This window comes from Dermacentor albipictus, chromosome 10 (assembly GCF_038994185.2).
Source record: "Dermacentor albipictus isolate Rhodes 1998 colony chromosome 10, USDA_Dalb.pri_finalv2, whole genome shotgun sequence".
Classification (NCBI taxonomy): Eukaryota; Metazoa; Arthropoda; class Arachnida; order Ixodida; family Ixodidae; genus Dermacentor; species Dermacentor albipictus.
In genome coordinates, this window is record NC_091830.1 from 45,002,121 (window position 1) to 45,019,336 (window position 17,216).

General features: G+C 45.6%; 1 protein-coding gene across 6 annotated transcripts in view; it reads right to left on the reverse strand.

The window, feature by feature from the left end:
* LOC139050889 (piggyBac transposable element-derived protein 3-like) overlaps positions 1-17,216 on the reverse strand; it is an 80,308-nt gene that overhangs the window by 19,749 nt on the left and 43,343 nt on the right. The window contains exon 1 of one of the 6 annotated variants that reach the window (XM_070527701.1): positions 3,312-3,445. The exons of the other annotated variants lie outside the window; for them this stretch is intronic. The gene's annotated coding sequence lies outside the window, so the exon portion shown is untranslated. Of the gene's footprint in view, positions 1-3,311; positions 3,446-17,216 lie in introns of those variants that run through there. 6 annotated transcript variants of the gene reach the window in all.

The window sequence follows — 17,216 nt, forward strand, 5'->3', positions numbered from 1 at the left end:
AATGAGCAGAAGGGCAAATGTGAATGGTCTGCATGGTGCAGCCACCTGGTGGCATAGAGCTCAACCATACACAGTAGCAGCAACGAAGCGTTTCCTTCTTTGCTGCTGGTGCGTACTTTTCGCAGGAGTGTAATCATCAACACGTTGTTTTTATAAATGTTTAAAATGTTTTACACTTCGTTAGAGCAATATTAGCGCTTTGTTTGACTGGTTAAGCGCTGCGCCAACAAGTGTCTGGACAATGCAGACCGATCAGGTCGCTCACGTACGTCTACGCCAAAGTTCCGCCATCAGCTTGAGTTTATGCCTCCAGTCATTTGCCGAAATGACCAGCTTGCATGTGGTTAACGGAATACCAGACACGTTCGGCGCTACGACAGAATGCTCGCAACGCACGCTGCTTCGATAGCTCTCGCTTGGGGTCGACAGCCAAGCAGCTAGCGGAGAGGTTTCGCTCGGGCGGGGGCGGGCTCCAAAACACCCGGAAGTCGACGATGTGACGTCGCATCGTGACGCAGGACCAGTGAAGGCGGAGCTTAGCCCCGCTCGCTCGGCGGACGAGTTGAGGAGGAAAAGCATGGCTGGGGAGGAGGGTAACTTATAATCGCTTGTAGCTCCATTAATACGTAACGCTTCACCTAAATTGTGGTGCGAATGTTCTACTTAAGCTGTACCCTACGCGTCTACAAAATTTGTCCGAACCGTTTCAGGGGCCCTTTAAACTTGGCAAGTTTCGGGCACGTTTACTCAGCCAACGCGGCCCAAATGCGAAAACATACTTTGGAATCCCTGACGTCACACTCAACGCTACTAGATACTTTTCAGTTGTAAAACTCCGCCTGGGAGCGGCGCGAGAAGGTGACCCTCTGCCGTCTCCTCTCGCGAGGTGGCGCTGCCGCCATGGTTGGCCCGGTTGGCTGCGGAAGCTTCCCAAAGCAGCAGCGCGCCGCCGACTCAATGCCACAACTTTTTTTTTGTTTGCTGCACTTCGTGGCGCTAAATATTCAAAGAATAGCCTTTTTACATTGTGCACTCTGTAAAAAGCAGCTAATAGGCGAATGAACAGGAGAGTGAGGATTTTCGTTAGTGGAATGTTTTATGTACACATGAAAAAAAGAATAGGACCAGTACAACGCCGGATTGATGAATCTAAGCATTATGCATCGATATTCACAAAAGACGCGCTTTCTTGGTTGCTACAGCTACCTTATGACTGCTTTCTAGTCGAAAGTTTGCATCCCTGAAGTAAAACTGCATCCGCATAACAATGAAGAAATTCAGTACTTCGCACGTGAACGCGCACATATGCGCTGCACAACCAAGAAGAGGGAGGCAGCACCCCTCTAGATAATCTAAAACCTTCCAAAATATCTCTCCGCAAAGGCCTGCCTCATCCAGGGAAGCCAACACACTTTTGTTAGCAGTCTTCATAGAGCCCAGTATCTTTGGCATCGGGTGCTTTAAGGAACCTTGCTTGAGACTTCTGCACTCAAGTAACTGTCACAGCCAACTGCTGGGGTTTCAAAGCTTATGTCCGTTATGCATAGATCCCATGGGGCACCCTTTGTGACTTTACAAATAACATATCCACACAGATAATAAACAACGTCATTGTCCCCCATGTTCATTGCTCATTGCTATGCTCATTGCAAGCACATTCTGGTGAGCTGCTTCGCTCCAGGCAACTTATCAACGTCGCCTCAATGGCATTGCGAAGACTACTTTTTTTACTTGCAGGCTTCTCTCGTCTGCTTGAATGTGTCATTGATGCTGACGAGCACAGGTCCTGGCACACCGTCCACACTACCACGTAGCGCTGTTTTAACAGGTGTATACAGGTTTAGAAGGCGGAATATCTGCGTGAAGTTGGTTATAGTAGGATGGGACTCATCTCAACCGAAGGAACGCACTAGTCTAATGGATTGCTGAAAGAAACGTGAGAGGGAATTTCCTAGCAAACAGTGCAATCTGAATGTAGTCACAACAAATGTGAACAGTGTGTCTTACCTCCAGTGGATCTTGATGTAACTTGGCTGTCGAAACATAGAGCACACCTGGACGCGGCAGATCATCGACAATGTCTAAAGTCTACATCAGAGTTACTCGCAGTGACTTTGTCGTTTGTTGTGGTGCAAAAACCTTCAGGTTCTTTTGAATTGCATTCTGTTCTGTCAAGTTCAGCAGTTCCAAAAAATCTTTGATGACCTGACATGATTAGTGTAACAATTTTATATCCCTTAGGAAATGCGCACGAAGTTCAAAGGCGGTGGTCTGATAAACTATGTTGACGTAGAATGCTCGCCGACATTTAATAACACAAAAAAACAGGAGCGAGAACAGACAAGGTGATAGGAAGAGCACTGCGCCCTCCCTAGCTATCACTTTGTCTCGTTCTCGTGTTTTTTCTTGTTTCATTGCCGTTTCATTGTTCCATTGCAGGTATATTTGCTCACAAGGCGTGCAGCATTTTCCTGGCACACAAATAAGAAACACGAGCAAAACGTGGCACGCTTCTGCACGCATCGGCGTCTCTGTCCACCCGCACAAACGTTGTTCGCACCACCCGCCTTCGGGCGACAGTGTCGCGCGCGCCACCCCGCGGGCGCGACAGAAAGGGGCCAGGTGAAACAACTGAAAGTAATCTAGTAACGTTGGTCACACTGACGTGCCGGCGCCGGGGTTTCAGCGCGAAATTCAGGAACTGATACTTCTGCCTTCATTTTCATATCTAATAATCAAACTATTATTTTGAAATGACTGCCTGCAGTGTTCACGAACAATGTTTTATTAGTATAATTGAGTTATTGTTTCGCTTTAGTGTCCCTCTATATATGAGCGCGAGCAATCTGTTGAAGCAGGCGCACACCACGCTGTGCTCGGAAATGCGAGCGCAAGCACGTAGCGAGTCGCGGCAATTCAATGCAGAGGAAAGACAAGCGATGTTATGAAAGCTCAGTGCAGAAACCAGGCGCACACCAATCTGCGCTCGAAAAAGCGCGCGCAAGCTCGTAGTGAGTACAGAAAACCGAAGAGGCGGGCGAGTGCTACGGCGGCTAGCCGTAGCGAATGCGCTGTCGCCATTTCGTCAGTTACCGAACGTGCTATCCCGGGCATATAACGGGTAGTGCTTTTACTTATTTCCTTCGACGCGCTGTTGCTTCGATCATCGTAACCTTGATTCGCCTGTGCTCTGCAGCCTGTGCATAGCGACGCCGTGAAGCGGCAGCACGACGGCATCTTCGTTCTTCTAGCACTTCTGCCGTAGAGACTCGGATCTTTCACTACAGAACACTAAATGCGCTCAAACTTACAGCTGCAAGTGCGATGTGATGTCAACAACTTGAAGCACGGAGACTTGAAGGAACTACCTTGCTATCCATGTTGCTCGCACGGTTTAAAGCGGCAGCAAGCGGTTCCGTGCACAGTGAAAAAAGGTGGCTCGGCATGGCTCGGCGCAGATTACAACACTGCAAAACATCTCGGAGGCCATAGCATATACTTTGAGTTTCTGCTGCTTTGCGCGAGATGGCAGCACCAATAATCAAGTAGCTTAAAGCAACGTTGGCTTAAAGGGGTGGAGACATCAAAATTTTCGTTCATGCGTTTGTTGATTCAAACGTTGCCTCATGCTTCAGGGAGCACGATACACACAGCGGGATTCATATATATCCGATAAATAATTTAATAATAGCATTATTATACCGAGCTATTTCGGTTTCGGTTTTTGGGCTCCGGGGGGATGCTATGACGTCACAGAGGAGGAAACGCAACATGGCTTGGTCACGTGGGCCACAAAAAATAGTGACGTAAAAATATGCTGCGTCGTCTGCTCGCGCATACGCGTGCTCTTCCAGCAGAGGTCAACTGGCGATTCGAAGTGCATGTTGCGATTATTATAATTATAGCGAAGAGCGACAACAACGGTAAGAAAATATTGCGGCTTGTGAGAGTCGGTGATTCATTCCGAAGCGCCGTAAGCTTTAGCTTCGAAGTGAACCGGAAAAGGCCTAGCCACGATGTGAAGCTGCCGTCGGTGCACAGAGTGACCACTCCTCGGACGCTGATTGGCCGCTTCGCCGTACGGCTGCCGCACAAATGGGCCCCGGGCCCGTGCTCTCTACGGCTAGGAAATCTCGCCGTTCGCGAGCAAAACCGCCGTCGCACGGGGGCCCACGAACGGCAAACGGCGTGCGGCGAGTTTCCGTGCCGGTAACGTGGACGGGCCTTCACATTGAGAAAGGCCAAGCGAAGGAGAGACCGCTCCGAGCTGCCGAACTATGTGACTATGCGAGGAGAGAAGCGGACAACACGAACGCCGTAGATCCTGGTCCCTTTCGGAGTCGGCCGGCTACTGTTTTACACTCAAACGTGCAAAGGCCCGTCGGCACGGCAACTCGCCGCACGCAGTTTGCCATTCGCGGGCCGCCGTGTGGCGTTCGTGCTGTCCACTTCTCTCCTCCTGTGTCCGTGTCTGCACGCCTTACCCCTGCTTTGCATTAAGGATTTCTATATGCCTGTAGCTCGGTCGCTCGGCTCAGCAGGCTCCGTAATCGGCATTTCATCGCTACTCATCATACGTCACGTTTTTGTGCTGGTGTGCTATGACGTCAATATTTTCGTTCCTCCTCTGTGACGTAGTAGCTGCCGCGCTAGCGATGGGTCTCGACTACGAGAAGGAGTTTTTAATGACTTTTTGGAGCTGAATTAAAATTATTTTGAAACGTTTGCAGCGTCCGATACCTCGTTCTAGGTGTCCTTGCATACGGAAGCAGCCTACAACATGCTTTTTATAGCCTCAAAATTTGGTTTCCCAACCCTTAAAGGGCCCCTGAAACGGTTCGGACAAATTTTGTAGACGCGTAGGGTACAGCTTAAGTAGAACATTCGCACTACAATTTAAGTGAAGCGTTACGTATTAATGGAGCTACAAGCTACGAAAAGGGTTCTACTCAAATTGAGGACGACGCAACGAGCTATGGAAAGAAGAATGATAGGTGTAACGTTAAGGGATAAGAAAAGAGCAGATTGGGTGAGGGAACAAATGCGAGTTAATGACATATTAGTTGAAATCAAGAAAAAGAAATGGGCATGGGCAGGACATGTAATGAGGAGCGAGGATAACCGATGGTCATTAAGGGTTACGGACTGGATTCCAAGGGAAGGGAAGCAGGAGGCGGCAGAAAGTTAGGTGGGTGGATGAGATTAAGAAGTTTGCAGGGACGGCATGGCCACAATTAGTACATGACCGGGGTTGTTGGAGAAGTATGGGAGAGGCCTTTGCTCTGCAGTGGGCGTAACCAGGCTGATGATGATGATGAAGCGATTAGAAGTTACCCTCCTCCCCAGCCATGCTTTTCCTCCTCAACTCGTTCGCCGAGTGAGCGGGGCTAAGCTCCGCCTTCACTGGTCCTGCGTCACGATGCGACGTCACATCGTCCACTTCCGGTTGTTTTGAAGTCCGCCCCCGCCCGTGCGAAACCTCTCCGCTAGCCGCTTGGCTGTCGACCCCAAGCGAGAGCTATCGAAGCAGCGTGCGTTCCGTTAGCCACAGGCAAGCTGGTCATATCGGCAAATGACTGGAAGCATAAACTCAAGCTGATGAAGGAACTTTGGCGCAGACGTACGTGAGCGGCCTGATCGGTCTGCACGGTCCAGACACTTGTTGGCGCAGCACTTAACCAGCCAAACAAAGCGCTAATATTGCTCTAACCAAGTGTAAAACATTTTAAACATTTATAAAAACAACGTGTTGATGGTTACACTCCTGCGAAAAATACGCACCAGCAGCAAAAAAGAATAGGCTTCGTTGCTGCTACTGTGTATGGTTGAGCTCTATGCCACCAGGTGGCTGCACCGTGCAGACCGTTCACCTTTGCCCTTCTGCTCATCCCGTTACGGCACAGTCAAGCGGCCAGACCCTGTCCCCTTGCGCTTACGTTTGCCCTAATACGGGACTCGCGAAACGCTAGTGCGTTAGTAATCTTCCGGTGTAAAGTGACGGCCACAAACGTGCAAATCCTGGCGCCGATCGGATAGCGGCAGTCCGGTGCGCAGCAGCCAGTTCGCTTGTATACTGCTTTGCAGAGGGACACGATGTCGCAGCTTGACGTATTGCCAGTCGCTACGTTTGCAGTCCACAAGGCAACAAAGTCAAATCATAGTGCTCGCGAAAAGACTGAGACCAACTCTGACCGCGGAGCTCTCGTCAAAATGGAGTACGTTGTAACACAAGCAGACGACACTTGCCGTGTGCCGGAAGTGCTTAAGTGTACTAAAAAATTGTTCTTGTGCATTCTTTTTCTGCTACTTTCTCTTTATAAAAACAAATTAACTAACATTCCAACTATTACGACGATCATTTGTTTACCATAAAGTTGGAAAAATTATCGATCACGCGCCCTGGTCACCCATTCGGATAGCTCGCCCCACTGACGTCATATGGGTGATTTCAGTCATATAGGTAGGGGCGGCTTAAAATTCCGCCGAGCAGTGCGCTGCGATCGGCAGCGATGTGCATATTTAAAACCTTATAATAAATTACACGCTTTACGCAGAGCACTTAGATGTGTCAATTAATGATCAGAAGGACCTACTCTAACGACTCAGTACATTTGTAGAAAATCATCAAAAGCATTTCAGGGTCCCTTTAACTGTTCAAGAATGGTAGGGAACCCACTCGCCGATCTTGTACCCTCTTTCTATATCTTCATGATCTGCTCTTTCCCCCCGCTTGCATTCGGCAACGGTTGGGCCAGACTTTCCAAGGACTTTCTTCGCTGACTACGTTTACATGAACTCACGTCTAGACAAATGATGGCAGTGTTGTGCACGTCGGGCCGAGACAGCGCTCGAGACGTCAACACGATCGAACTGGGCTCCGGCACCCGTCTGCGACAGCTCTATGTCATGAGTCTTTATTACGACAAAGTTGCACTGCACAGTGCTTGTCTTTGCCTTCTGTCCGCTAACATCGTGATACAGGTTCTGCCGGGCTCTTTCTTTTTTTTTTGTATTCTTAGGAGAGAACATGAATATCATATAGTTCATTGTGCTTGAAGTTCACTATTACATCTACAGTGGCTCCAGCCAGGCAATCAATTATCACCTTGCTCAAGTGCACCAAACGTCTCGCGCTGTGGCTCCTAACGCTGCTCTGCCCTCAGCTGATAACATTGCCTCATAGCCACCGCTGCTGCCTTTTGCAATGTACCACGCTTGATGAGTTACAATTGCCTCCATTTATTCTCGCATATCAGCAGTCATGGTGAAGACAACAGAGAATCTGAGTTAAGTGAGCTGATCCTGGCTAACCTGTACTTATCTGCAAGGCTCAAAAATGCAGGAAATGTTGCCCTCAAGCTCCAGATTTTTGTTAGGAGCTTAATCACATGCAGTTAGGCCTCAGCAATACTCGTGCTTCTAGTGGGATTGTTTCTGCTATCAGAGGCATCCCATGTTGATTATATTCATACATTGTGTGTGACTTATTTCAATAAAAATTCCTGTAAGACGTGGCACCTACGAAATTTCTGTATCTACATGCATTTTGTTTGTGTACTAGGTTTTGTTGATAAAAAATTTTACCGTGCTCAAAATTCGAAATGCCGTGACAGAGCATATACCTCTCTAATGTTCTCTCTCGTACTTGCAAGCACTCTGCATTACTGCCTCATGAATTGAAAGACAACTGCTCAACACTTTCAACGTTTTTATAGTGTAAGTATGCTGCCATGTATATTTCTAACTTGATTTGGGTTTCCCTAAAGAAGCCTATTTATGTGGGACTATCAATGTAGGGAAATTAAATGGTAAGAAAATTGTGCAGAAACTGTCGCAAATGATGGTCTGTGTAAGCCAATTTCCAAACTCAATTCTAAAAAGCTATTCCCTTTGTACTTTCAAGTGCACCATTCCTTTAATAATGTATTTGATGCAGTGAGGACGTTCAGGTAGGTTTTATATACTATAATTTGGTTTCGTTGCATTACCAGTAACAAAAATTTGTCTCTCTTCAGTGCGAATGTCCAATGAATTAAGGTGCAAGAAGGGGTAAAGTAAAAAAAAAATTAAAGTGGCAGGAGCCAAATATGTGCAGCAGTATTTTAGGTCCAGCAACATGGAGAAACGTTCAGCACATCATCAAGGGTCTGTTCGGTTCCTTGTCATCTGCCATTGATGACCAGCTGACGCTGGTGATATTGTGAACAGGATGTCAAGTTGTAGATGGAGTAGGAAAAAAATAGGATTGGAATAGAGTCACGTTATCACAGCCCTGGATTCAAAAACAGCTGGCTGTACTAAGCGCCTGGTATGCGTGTTTGCAAGCACGTACGCATACTGCAGCTGTCCCCGACAATGTACTGCACACCTGGCGATATATACAAATGCATTTTATTCGTTAGTTTTACCGCTATGAATACTTACGTGCAGATACTAGCTGCACGGGAAACCAACTATTGGCCTCGTATAGTTTGTCCTTCTCTATGGGCCTGATGAATTGACATATTCTGGCGGCATTCGCAGAATATCTGGTAGCCTCTCTGCTGCAGACACCATCTAGTGAAAAGTAGGCAAGGCAGTGGCCAATCAGAGCATAGAGAAGGTGGGGCAATTATATATATGACCAATCAGGGTGTGCTCTTCTGCCATTGCAACTAGAAAGGCAGCCATCATGGAATATCTGTGGGTGCATAAAGAAAGGACAGCTATTTGCTATAAAACAAAGGGGTCCTTCATTTATGGCATCAGTGCACAACTCTTAAGTGGTTCCACCTGCCTTTCATACTGTGGCAGTGGCACCCAAAGTCTTGTATGCTTCACTTCAATTTATTTCAGTCGTACTTACCAGAATGCAGTTGCCATAGTCCACTCTTGAGCGCGGCATGGGCTATCAAAATTGTGTTCCTTGCATGTGAAATGGACAAAACTCCAGAGAATAGCTGAGCAGCTATTGGCATGATTAGCATATTGTGCCGCAATTTTATACACATCTTGTGTACTGGGATCCGTGGGTGGCTGTGTGAACACAGAAAGAAGGTTGACAGTGCAGTCTCACTGATTTCAGTCATGGCCTAGTAAAATTAAATGCTGAAAGGCTGGGATAGGATTTGCTTGCGGGCAAGGGAATACTTTATTTTCAGTAAAGAAGGCACAGGCCTAGTGCAAGGAGCAATGGCCTTGAGAGTCCAGTTGACAAGTCTCAAGGCACAGGCAGACAGCATCGAGTGCAGAAAAGACAGCCATTCACTGTAAAAAAAAAGAAGAAAATAAGGAAGGCATATTTGGCAGCTATAACCACCCCTATGTTCAAAGGGGCTCACATCATTACACCCATCTGTTCATCCATCCGTTATACTGATACTTACCCTTGCAGTATATTCTAAGCTACGTGCTCCCAAATATGAAGAAAGGGGGTTAACCGAGGGGCCCGATTTTTATTAGTCATATCATGAGAAGCTAACAAACGCTGACACCAAGGACAACATAGGGGAAATTACTTGTGCTGAATAAATGAAATAAAGAAACGATCAATTAGTGGAAATTGAAGTGGATGAAAAAGCACGCCGCAGGTGGGAGCCAAACCCACAACCTTCGCATTTCGTGTGCGATGCTCTACCTATTGAGCTACCGCGGCGGCGTTTCCCCATCCACTTTCTTGGGTATTTATGTGTACTAGTAGAACCCTGGGAGTGTTAGCCAGCGCCACCACTCATAGACCTTGGCGGCGGACGTGGAACGTCGTTTTTGCCGCAGGCGTCATGAGAACGTGATCTTTTTGGGTGAAGGCAACTGGTCAATAAACCCACATATGCTACCTGAAGGCATCAATGTTGCCGGATTCGAGACCCTCGTTATGTAATAAACGAGAAAGGGGGTTAACCGAGGGGCCCGATTTTTATTAGTCATATCATGAGAAGCCAACAAACACTGACACCAAGGACAACATAGGGGAAATTACTTCGCGAAATGCGAAGGTTGTGGGTTCGGCTCCCACCTGCGGCAAGTTGCTTTTTCATCAACTTTAATTTCCACTAATTGATCGTTTCATTTCATTTATTCAGCACAAGTAACTGCCTCTATGTTGTCCTTGGTGCCAGTGTTTGTTGGCTTCTCATGATATGCTCCCAAATATGTAACTTAGGCGTTTTAGCTGGTAAGCATGTACTTTTTTGCATTACCATTTTACTATAAACTCGGAATTGAGATGCAACAGTAGTGCCAATAATGGCACCTGGTAACACCATGTTCGAGCCAGATTGTGGTGGGACACTGTCATGCAACACTTCTCGGTGAAAAAAGAAGTAGACAACACTGTCAAAATTCCATATAAAGAACAAGGATACGACAAATTATTTAACAGAGCGTTACGCAAAGATACTGTAACAGCAGCAGTGCTTGCTAGTGGTGAAACGTTCTGCAGCAAGGCACCAGTGGAAGAACAAGTGTAGTATTAGAAAATTCGCATCACTGAGGAAGCCTTCATATCGACATGGAATCAGCAGATGCCTAGCTACAACTACTTGGCTAGGCAGACATTAGCAGCAAGACTTTAAAATGATAATTTCACTAATTAACTAAAATGTGCTAACTAAACCTGTAATTGCCAACTTTAGGGCACATGTAATTTCAAAGTTCAAGTCGAGGGGTATTGAAGTCATCTCTGCTTAGTAGAAATGCCAAGATTCGCACAACTTTCGAGACAAGCTTAAGATATGTGTGTGTTATGAAATACATTTTTGATCCAGTTAAGCTTCACAAAAGTATGCCTCTAACAGTCTGGGACGATCTTAATTGGAATACAGAAAATGAAACAGATTTTGGGGATGGATATAAGCCTCCACGATAGGTTAAGAAGGCATTGTTACAATGTAAAAAATGCATGCGATGCCATTAATTGCAGGTATTGTGATTGCGAACCGCTGCTGAACACCTGTGCAGTTATCAGAAAAATGCATGACAACCTAATTAGAGATCACTGAAGCTGAAGCTCTTCTGAGCCTAAGCTTTGAGTGCATTAGCACCTCGGTCTCTGCATATTTCAGTGAAAAGGAATTTATATTACTCAGATAATAATCATTGTTGCAATGTCATGTGATGCTGAGCAAGCCTAGTTATTAGTGCATGTCTGTAGAAATAAAACATTACGGGAAGTTAATGTCTTGTGTTATTTTATGTCCTTCATGTGTCAGTGCTTGCCCTGCACTACTCAGCACGAAGATCATGCACCAACACGCACAAATTTCTACCGTAATCTGACATCAGTGCATTATACCAGCCATGCGTTGTCTTAGAAACAGTGTGGTTTCATCTGTCGAAAATTATCCTGCCATCCCTGCAGCTGTTCCAAGTAGTGTGGACCGTTCGGGCATCCCACGACATCACATGGACATGAAATTCCCTGATACTTGCAGTTTTTGAGAGTGCTGCGAGCCAGCAAACCTGGCGCAGCACTATGTGATAACGAAATTACTCAAATGTGAAAGCACAGGCAGCGGAGAGTCGAGCAAAAACAAAACCTTTCGACCGCCCAGTCGTTGTCAAGGGTAATGTCAGTAAGTTCTTGTTAAAAAAATAGAACTGGACAAGTAGCATTTTTTTCCGTCTTATAATGCAACGTATGGATATTTTTATTACGAGTGGTTGAGTACTAGTGATAGAATTATAACGAGGAGTGCCTACGTCACTGACCTAGCATTCGAATGTGCCGGGTGAGTCTCAAATCCCGCATTTACCTTAATTTCTCGATTACTAAAGCTTTGTTTGTGATAAAATTGATACCTAAGACATTCTTGAGCATTAATCTATCACTCTGGCTCGACTTTGCCTCTAGTGTCGCTTTAACAATAAAGATGGACTATATAATGTAGGAAGCCAAAGATCAAACTAGGTATGTTTAGAAAACTCCTTATGCACCACAATGGGCCAAGTACGAGAAAATACTTTGAAATCCATGATGTCACACTGATATCAGCCACAGCAGTGGCCTAGTGCTAGAGCATCCGCCTGGTGTGCTGGAGGTACTGGGTTCAAACCCAGTGGTATTCTAATGGTTATAGATATCCTCCAGCCTGGCGCTCAGCTACTTGTGGGGCTTCGCATCTCGAAAGGAGGACCCCCTAGTAATTATGCGTGTGGTCTCTGGGCGCCCCTGGTCCAATCACAGACAGGCTTGTTGAAGAGCATCCCCCGCAGCTGTAGGAGGCAGATTGAGCTGCCACCAAGGTAACCCACCGGTAAAATAGGTACGAGAGTGTTACCGGCCAAGTGCTCAGCCACTATGGGACCTCAGCGCTTGAAAAGGGGAGTTGTGTCCCCAACCCGAAGGCGTTTCCACCTGATATTTGCATTTGCATGCCACATGGGAAATGGCTGCCATTGGAGTGGCACAAACCCCCCTTGAGTTTGTTGGACGTTTTGTCCTTGCATAGCAAGCATAGTGGTCTGAACGAGCCTCTCCCAAGCTACCAAGCCAGGAAGTTGCTTGTAGCCTACTGGCCAGGCTTCTTATAAACCAGTGGGTACCCGGTGGCGGGAATTAAACCGTGCACCTAAGCAGACGAGCCAGGCATCCTACTTGCCACGTCTTCAGCACAAAGTAAGAAACAGGATTTTGGGCTTTGTTTTCTGTTTTAGTAATAACCCCTCATAGCATAATTAATGAAAATAAGAGCTAAAATAACAATGTATCAACCTCAGCTTAATTAGCATTTCTCTTTAGGGTCCCTTTATTATAGTAATGCTGCAAACATATCACCTGTAGCACTGCACTGCAGCTGACACATTTGTTAATGCACTAATAGGCAAAGTGATCAAATGGAAACCAGCACAAAACTGACAAGCATACAAGGTAGTAGCACAGACAAGAGTGACTTGCAGCTAAAATATCACTGCATACAACTTTCTGTGTATGCAAGCCGAAAGAAACAAATATACATGGAAATCAACACAGACACACACAAGAAGCAAGGCAGGCAATAATAAAGAAAACAATGCCTCATGAACAGTTAGCTACGTGTGAGAAACCTAATCACATTTCTGTATAAAGATGCCTATGGTCGAATTGTTGATTAACACACAATACTCCTGGACAGGGGAAAAATTTTTTTTCTTTCACTCATTCCACAAATTATTATGGGCACCAATAATCTGCACTAAAGTTGGGAGACCACCCAACTAACCCAGTTTTTCATGCTACTGTACTTGAGCAAATACAATGAATCACAAGCTTATATGTGCACACTTTCGTGAGAACATACGACATGTAGAAATGATGAGCAAGGGCCACATACAATTGCCTCCTCGCTTTCCAATTGTACTAGTCACATTTACACTTTCGTGGCTTTACAAATTTTTACAAATCTCACTATTTGGATATCTCGTGCACGCAAAGGACGCTAAAAGTACAGAAATCTTCAAACACTTCACTTGAAAGCTTGCCACAAGCTTCAAGTATGTGGCCTAGTGTGCAAGGCCAGCAGCTGCTTTTCCGGGTAACAATGTTCACTCACAAGGCACCGAACTTCACGTCATTCTTGTGAACACCCATGTGACTTCTCCACACGCATGTGACTTGTCCAAGTTGGTGTGGCACACCAAACTGTCCACAAGTGCAGCTGAGCAGACGTAGCACTTGTTAAATTACACACTGATGTGCTGGCAAAAATGAACATGCAAGTCCTGTTTCTTGGTGAACGAGCTCGGACACCAGGCACACTCGTACGTCTTCGTGTGGGATCGAAGGATGTGTAAGAGGAGGTCATATTTGAGGACAAAACTTAACTTGCAGAAGTTGCACATGAATGGCTTGATGGGCACGTGCTGCCGCTGCATATGCCTCATGATGTTCGAGCGCCTACCGTCGTATGTGTACCCGCAGAATGGGCACTCTGCTGTGGCTGCGTTAATGTGAGAAGCGAGGAGGAGATCCCGCGTTGCACTCAAGTCTGTGCATGTCTGTGAACACAGGCCACACTGGAATGGCTCCGGCCACGGGCATGTTCTTATGTGGTTGGTCAGGGCATCCAGCTCCTGGAACTTGAGCGAGCAAAGTCCGCAGGCATACGCGACGACTGCTGATCCTGCATTGGCTGTGGGAGAGCTTCCTCCCTCTTTGCTGCAAGTTGTGTCGATTGCCACCTCGAGTCTGCAGTCACACTCTGCATCTCCCTGCATTCCACTGCTGGTCCTCCTTGAATTGCTTGACGCTAGAGAGACCGCTGAAACAAGACAAAGTTTAATGTACTATGCTGCAAAGGTGTTTTTAGCACTGGCAATGAATGCTAGTAAAAATCAGAATGACGCACTGTGCAATAAATTCAGCAAGGTAGCATGGCACGTCATGCAAGAATGCTTGTGTACTTCACATTTAATAGCATTTAATAATTTATTTGCTTCTGTGTGAATACAGATGCATGTTAAAGAACCTCAGGGCAACAACATCACCGCACAATTATGAGCTACATGATTTCGCGTGAAGGTAACACATCAAACGCAGAACAAGTGCTCACGTTAGCCACTGCAGTATTGAATAGCTATGGTGTTGTAGAGCAATGTCATGGACTAGGCAAACAAGTGCAATTGCCACATACAGTTCCTTTGAGGACACAGAAAGTGGCATGGAAATGTCATAGTACAATATGGCCATTTAAATGCAGAAAAATAATTATCACGCCATCACTGACACGTCTTCTACTGCAATAATTACCACAACTGATGGCAAAGAAAAACAAGAAATTCTGATTTTATGTTCTGCATACTTTATAGTCTACTACAGGTAAGACATGTTGCGATAACAACTGAATTAGTACAACTTTGAATATGAGGAACCTATGAAAATGGTGGAAGAACCACAGATCAAGAATATGAAAGAATCAGCTGCAATTTCAGCCAAAGCCCATGACAGTGCATTATGATTGAGGCTGCTGACCAAATAAGGGACATAAAATGAGGATATCAATGACATAATAATGAGAAATTGTTCTCTTTATCCTGTAGGCACAGAAAATGTTTCAGGAGAACATATATATTATGAACATTTAATTTTGCAGTTTTTGCAATTATCTTTTTGATGACGATCTTTTTTCCCGCTGTTTACGCAGAACTCGATTTACGTGCCTTATATGAAGCAGCAGCCTCGCCCAACAAAACTGTTGGAGGAAGTCAGTACAACAGCTTGTGGAGCAAAACAGTGCCTGGGAAAGGCTGTCGCACAGTTTTTCCTCTTAACGCATGTACAACACGTGGTACATGAGCTACAACACGAATGTTTTCTAGAAAATCTTTTTCTATGTTCTTAACCGCCCCAAAGAAACTCTTTTATTTCCTGTGGCCACCTCTTTCCCTTCATTTTGTGACCACGGAGCAGGACCTGACTGTTCACGAGCTTGTAAAACTCTGGAGTCAGGCACGACCTTAGGGTTTCCATGGCATCCCTCCTGTGACCCTACGAGGACTCTTAGGCTTTTGCAACCGTGACAAGGCTCTCCGGTACCTGCGAGCGTCTGCTTTCCACTTCTTAAGAATTCCCCCCGTGTCAGGGCTGAACAGCCTTTCCTCCTGCTCACGCAATGAAGGTGTACCTACAAGAGTACTGCATCGTTGTTATAATGTGCAGTTTTATAGAAATCAAAACACACTTTATTTGTATGAAATAGCTCTTATTCTGTGGTTCTCGCTCAACTTATGTCATAAGACAGCAATTAGTAATGGAGAATATGGAAAACGTTTAGGGAAAAGCATAATTGACGATGTGGGAGTCTAGAGGTATGTATCTTACAGATGCAATATCAATGTAAACATCACTTCACTGCCTTGAATACAATAACGGGGAGCTTGTATTATATTACTGGTGATGTTTGTCTGTGAGACTCTACCACATACATGTGCACTGCTTTATGGATTAAACTTACGTTCTGTGCCTAGGCGATGTCTTGTTGCAGTGTTGCACCAGTAGCTGGCGTATCTGTAAAAAGCAGTTAGGACACATGATGAAAAAGCTTCCCAAAAACAGGTCTTACGCCTAAGCTTACACTATGCTTGAAGTAGTAAAGGCAAGGCGCAGAAGACCAGGACTCGGGAAGAAGACCACAAACGACAGGACCGGCGCATGAACCGGAGCATGAACCAACTAGCCCAAGCAAGAGTTTTACTTGAGCATATTTCTTCTACATTGGGCCCTTTCTTTCAACAAAGCTTTCGCACCGATCCTGCCATTTTGTGCGTCAACTCGATTGCCGTCTCAGCTTCAAGCATGAACCAACTAGCCCAAGCAAGAGTTTTACTTACACTATGCGTTTATAAAATTGCCAGAATAAGAGTACAGGTTGACTGCATTAGATTCATCTGCCCTGTGCTGATGTTGTCTTGTTGCTGAGGCATGGAAACAGGTAAAAAGTGTTTGAAAAGACATAAACGAAAAGGGAGGATGCAATGCGAGGGCTAGTGCTTGTATTGGGATCGCCATTTTTGTTTCCGTCTTTTCAAATACTTTATACATTTTATTTATACAATGTTTGCATGTACGACAAGCTCTGAATTTAGGACCCACAATGGGTTGTTTTGTGGATTGCAACTGTTTGTTAAAGTACTTAACAAATCTTTATGCGATGTAATGTGCAGCAACAATGTGCCCACCTCTGCATAGTCCAGCAAAGCAGGCCGACACTTTTTTCCAGTTGATGAAAAGACAATGGTGCGAGAAAGCTGTGCTATTTAATATGGAGTGTAGGATAAGGCCCTCGTAGTCTAGCTAAAGAAGTTTAAACCTGGACCTACCTTTTGACTCGAACAGCTCAAATGACACTTTCACGGTTGGCACGGCTGACCAAACAAGCCTGCGTCCCGCCGGGTCCAAGAAGTCTCCATCCGTGAAGTGTGCCGAACAGATTCTGTAGTTGCTGACTTTCTTCCTGGGCAAAGCCATGAGGTCCTGCCTCCCAGAGAACTTGAGAAACGTTTCCATCCTGAAGAAATGTAAGTGAAAAGCATAAATTCCAACGTGATAAAGTGAGCAGTTGGATCATGCATAAAAACTCATTTCGTCGTCTCGGCACAGTACAAGTTGTGATATACCTACCTTGAGGCTCAGAAATGCATTTTTAAACTATAGCTAGTTTTCAGCAGGAGACAACTACAAAGCACACACCCAAGCACGTGTTTATATGAGATGCAAAGGTGAAACTATACAGTATGTCTCAAGTGGTTCGTGTTCGCTGCTT